The following is a 6,031-nucleotide window of genomic DNA, read 5'->3' as shown; positions in this document are numbered from 1 at the left end:
TGTATATACAAAAATGGAGTATTCTTCCATAAAGAATGAAATCCTGTCATTGCAGCAAAATGAATGAAATTGGGGGACATTATGTTAAGCGAAATAAGCAAGACAAGACAAGTACCAAATGTTCTCTCTCATGTGAAAAACTAAAAAAAATAGAAAGTCAATCTGAAATAAAAGGACTACATTTTTTAGAGGGAACTGTTCAAGTTAACAGTTTTATCTCAAAATATTTGCTCTTTGGTAATTACTCATGGTCACAAGTTCCTAAGGGATGATGTATTTGAAAGGATTAGGTGAAGAGGAATTTTTTGTGGGGAACTTAGTGCATGATCTCTGGGTGCAGAAATAACTGAAAAAAATTTTTAATTGGTAATAAGTCTCAGGGAGTAAAAAAATGTCCTGAGCTGTTGAAAATGGAAATATAGAAATTTGTATAAAATCTGACTTTTTAATAATTTTTTACCTGTATTTATTTATTTAATGTGGTGCTAAAGATCGAACCCAGTACCTCACACTTGCTAGCCAAGTGCTGTACCACTGAGTTACAACTGCAGCCCCAAATCCAATAGTTTTTAAATTTAATTCATAAATTGATAATTTAAAAAATTCTGCTTTCATAAGAATGTAATTTTGTAGCAATATATGCAAAATAGTATACACAGTAGAGAGTGTTAGTTTCCTGGAATTTATCCATCTTTTCTTCCAAATAAAATTCTGGCTTTGTTAGTTATCCAGCTTTATCCCCTCCCATACAGGGTAAGACCCAAGGTTGGACTTCTAACACTTTTGCCATTGATAGGCTCAAGGTCATGTTATCCATACCAGAACAAAGAACACTGAAGAGCATTTCCTAGAAACTGTTGGAAATGCTTTTTCCTGCTCCTAGGTGAAAAGGTGAGAGCTATGAGAAGTCAGTCTCTCTCCCACCAAAGATGGACAAGGAAATAGTCCATCTACTAGCAACCATCTTATAACCATGAAAAAAATCAGAAACAGTAAAAGTTCTTTAGGAAAATGATGATCACTCTTGGCAGAGATGAGAGAGGAAAAAAAAACTGTTAGTGACATTTTCTAAAAATACATTTCTTATTGAATTATAAGTTAATTTCATTATATTTGTGGGATTTTTTTTAAATAAGGAAAAACTGGGACATAGTGGCACACACTTTTAATCCCAGCAACTTGGGAGACTGAGGCAGGAGGATCTCAAGTTCAAAATGAACCTGTACAACTTAGAAAGGCCTTTAGCAACTTAGCAAGACCCTCTATCAAAAAAAAAAAAAAAATGAAAAGGACTAGGGATGTGGCTCGGTGGTTAATAAGCACATGGGTTCCATCCCTGGTACCAAAAAGAAAAAGAAAAATTAAGGAAAAACTTTTTGCTAATAATATTCCTAAATATTAATAAATATCCTGTATATTCATATGATTTTTAAAAGTTTGATTTAGATTATTTGAACAGTAAAACAATAGCTTAGCTATTTCTGCAACACCTTATTGTTTTCAATATGGTCATATTTTAAAAAATCAAATTGTTTACAGTTTTCTCCAAAATTACAGTTATAAACAGTTTACATTTTTGAAATTGTTGACATATCTGATTGACTGTTTTTCATATTTTTTTAGTTGTCAGTGGGCCTTTATCTTATTTATTTATATGTGGAGCTGAGAATTGAACCCAGTGCTTCACACATGCTAGGTGTGCTTCACACATCTTTTTTTTCATTAGAGCCCTTGGCATATTAATCATAGTTGTTTTAAATTCCTGTTCTGATAATTCTAACATGCTTACCACAATTGAGTGACTCTGATGCTTGTTCAGTCTATTCAAAATGTGTTTACCTTTTAATATGCCTTGCAACTTTTTGTTCAAAGTCACATGTAATAGACTAGGTGAAAGTAACTCGGATACCATAAACCTTTGATTATTAATGATGGTTGTAAGATTTGAAGGGAGGGGAAGCATTCTATAGTCCCATGATTGGGTCTCAGTCTTTTAGTAAGACTGTGCCCCTGGGCTGCAAACTTCACAAGTGCTTCTCAGTTTTTCCCCACCTTAGGTGGGACAGAAGCCTGGAATTGGGTATCACTGCCTCTAACTTATTAGAGTCTGACAACCACTCTCTCCTGAGGGCAGACCTTTTTGAAAAAAAGGAAAAAAAAAGAACAGAATTTTCTGGTGTACTTCAAAATGGTACTTTCCCTCTATCCCAACTGGAAACCTGAGATTTTTCTCCAATATTCACAGAGAACCTGGCAGAGGCGGTAAAAGTCACATAAGCACGGAGTCCACTTATGACTGGAACCCCTGGAGGTTTTAACTCACAGATTTGTCAACATCAAGCTTTTAGCAATTCATCAGTTATTGTTCAGATTTCCTACTATGGTTCTGATTTTCATGGAGGTTTTGCTCATGTGTTTCTTCTCTGGTAAGTTATGATTCTCTGTGTCTACCTGTCTCCCCAATCTTGGGGCAGCAGCACTCCCTGTGACTTCTCTGACAGAACTAAGAGGAGTTGATTTTTCATTTTATTCATCTTTTTATTTGCTGTAAAAATGAATTGGAAACTTTGAAATCCTTACATATCAGACCAGAAACTGGAAGTCTACACTTTTCAATGACATTTTAAACTATTGGATTATTCAGTTCTGAAATTATCCTCCCTTTAAATTATCTCATATATGAGCTAATTGATTCCTTTATTTTTTTCAGTCAGTTGGAGTTTAGTCTTTAGTTCCTCGAGATTGAAAGCATCCAGATAAAGTAGAGTTGGCCATGAAAATGAAAAAACAAAAACCTTACAATTATCAATAAGATTTACTCAGTATTGCAAGAATTCATAGCTAACCCATTGAGAACAAAAGTTAATGGATTCTTAACACCAAAAATAAATAAATAAATAAATTACCCAACCAATAAATGGGCTAAGGAACTGAACAGACATTTCACAGAAGATATACAATTGATTGACAAATAAATGAAAAATTGTTCAACATCTCTAGAACTTGGAGAAATGCAAATCAAAACTACTCTAAGATTTCATCTCACTCCAATCAGAATGGCGATTATCCAGAATATAAGCAACAATAAATGTTGATGAGGATGTAGGGAAAAAGGTACACTCATACATTGCTGGTGGGATTGCAAACTGGTGCAACCATCATGGAAAGCAGTATGGAGATTCCTCAGAAAACTTGGAATGGAACCATCATTTGACCCAGCTATCCCACTCCTCGGTGTATATATTCAAAGTACTTAAAATCAAAATACTACAGTGACACAACCACATCAGTTCACAACAGTTAAACTATGGAACCAACCTAGATGCCCTTCAACAGATAAATGGATAAAGAAAATGTGGCGCACACACACACACACACACACACACACACACACACATATATATAAATATATATATATGTGGTGGAATATTACTCAGCTTTAAGAAGAATGAAATTCTGGCATTTGCTGGTAACTGAATGGAGTTAGAGCATATCATGGTAAGTGAAAGAGCCAAACCCCAAAAAACAAAGGTCGAATATTTTCTCTGATATGCAGAAGCTAATTCACAACAAGGATCGAAGGGATAGGGAAGAATAGAGTTACTTTATATTAGGTAGAGGGGAGTGAAAGGAGGGGAAGGGGATATGGGGGAAGGAATGATAGTAGAGTGAAACAGACATTATTATCTCATGTACATGACAGCATGACTGTTATGATCTTGCAATATGTATAATCAGAAAAATGAAAGACTGTACTCCATTTATGTATGATCTATCAAAGTGTATAAATGCATTCTACTGTCATGTACAACTAATTAGAACAAATAAAATATTTTTTAAAAAAGCTAATGGACTCGTAGCATATTCAAGTAGGTTTTAAAATATTATATTTTATCTTTTAAAACAATTTAAAAAGCCTAATTAGTAGTGACTGTGGGTCCCCCCCCCCCCCCCCCCCCCCACACACACACTTTCTCGCTCTCACGCACGCAGGTTCATTCTCCGGTCTAGCGCCTCTTTCCTACACTTTCCTCTTCTCCCGGGTGGAGGAACCGCTCTTCCTGCGCGGTGCATTCCAGGGATCTGTATCCAGCCTGCTGCCGCCGCTGTAGACTAAGGTGAACGACTAGCTGCCCAGATGGGGAAGGAAAAGCCGGAGTCTCCATCGGAGAGGAGCAGACTCCCCAGCAGCCGCAGCTAGAGAGACCCGCCCACCAGTTCACCGGTCCCGCTGCCTCCTTCACAATGCAGCCTGCTTCTGCAAAGTGGTACCATCGAAGGGGCTATGTCTTCATTGAATTTTGTGTTGAAGACAGTGAAGATGTTAATGTAAATTTTTAAAAATCCAAACTTACTTTCAGTCGTCTTGGAGGAAGTGATAATTTTAAACATTTAAATGAAATTGATCTTTTTCACTGTATTGATCCAAATGATTCCAAGCATAAAAGAACGGACAGATCAATTTTATTTTGTTTACGAAAAGGAGAGTCTGGCCAGTCATGGCCTAGGTTAACAAAAGAAAGGGCAAAGCTTCATTGCCTTAGTGTGGACTTCGATAATTGGAAAGACTGGGAAGATGGTTCAGATGAAGACATGTCTAATTTTGATCTTTTCTCTGAAATGATGAACAACATGGATGGTAATGAGGATGTAGACTTACCAGAAGTAGATGGAGCAGATGATGATTCACAAGACAGTGATGATGGGAAAAAATGCCAGATCTGGAGTAAGGAATATTGTCCTCGCCTGGATTTTGAGAAAGAAAATTACTTCTCCACAAGATTTCACAATTGAGAAAATCCCTGAATTGATAGCTCTAAAGGCAGATTATTTGCCTCCTTTAAGCCAGTTTTTAACCTGTTTTTTTTTTTTCTTCCCTTTTTAAAAAAGGCTTCACTAAGGATTGATATTGTACCATCGTATGGGGCAAATTTAAGTCAGCTAAGGCACTCTTCTTATGCATGAACATTTCCAGACTTCCATGAAACTGTCGAGGTCCTAGGCAATTGATAGCGCAGTTGTGATAAGTAAAAACATTTCATCTAAGTCTCCTTTACTTCATAACATAATTACTGACATGATAGGAAGCACTCAGCTTAGGGAAAGATAACTAAATTTTAGGATATGAACCCAAAGTAGCTGAAACAAATTGACATTTTAAACTGACAACCTGCTTTTCCTCTGGTGTACCACTAAGGTTTATTTTTTTAAAAATTTACTGCATATTATTGTATGTAACTGATTACTTGTCAGTGTTCCAGATGTATCTTAGCTAAAACTAGTGAATACCCTTAACTTAGATGGTTTTTGAAGCCTATACATTTGGTATTGTTTGGCCCTTAAACTTTTCCACCCCTTAGCATGGAGGGCAAAGAAAGCTGTACATTGTTGCTTGAGAGTTGTGTTTAGACCAAATTTGTATTTGCACTGTCAGTATGGCAAATGAGTGAAAAAAGTGTTAATACACTATTGGATTTTTTTATTTCTTTTTTTTCCCGATTCAGCTTATGTCTGGCTGAAAAACCTCAATTTACGTTCATGACACTGGGTTTTCTTTTTTAATGTCTACATTATTTCTAATAAACTGTTGGAAGACTTCTTGGCTATCCTTTTAAGTGTCTACTTTACTGTAACTTCATGTACTTACCATTTACTGGAATTGAGTTTTTATTTCTGAGGAGGAATTTGGGGCTGCTTCTCTGTTTGAAAAAAAAAAGTCTTGCTGTAATGTCACAGGAAATCTTTTAAAAGTGAATCTGTAATAGAAAATTGTAGATGAACTTTGCAGTGACTGGAAAAGAAAATGTTGTGGATTTGATTGAAATAAAACTAAATGTGTTGTCCTCCTAAAATTAATCAATAAATAAAAGGTATTTTTTGGGGGGAGTACAACTTTTCATTTCTCTGGTTGTACACGATGTAGAGTCACACCATTTGTGCAATCATACATGTACATAGGGTAATGATGTCCATCTCATTCCACTTCCTCATCCCCCTCCCGCCCCTCCCCTCATTCCCATTGCCCATTCCA

General features: G+C 36.0%; 1 pseudogene; it reads left to right on the top strand.

Moving 5' to 3' along the window:
* Window positions 1–3,643: 3,643 nt before the first annotated feature.
* LOC124977586 (prostaglandin E synthase 3-like) lies at window positions 3,644–4,730 on the top strand (annotated as a pseudogene).
* The last annotated feature ends 1,301 nt before the right edge of the window (window positions 4,731–6,031 follow it).

Source organism: Sciurus carolinensis, chromosome 2, assembly GCF_902686445.1.
Source record: "Sciurus carolinensis chromosome 2, mSciCar1.2, whole genome shotgun sequence".
In the NCBI taxonomy this organism is placed as follows: Eukaryota; Metazoa; Chordata; class Mammalia; order Rodentia; family Sciuridae; genus Sciurus; species Sciurus carolinensis.
Note: the sequence above shows the minus strand (reverse complement) of the source record. Positions and strands in the feature narration are given on the sequence as shown.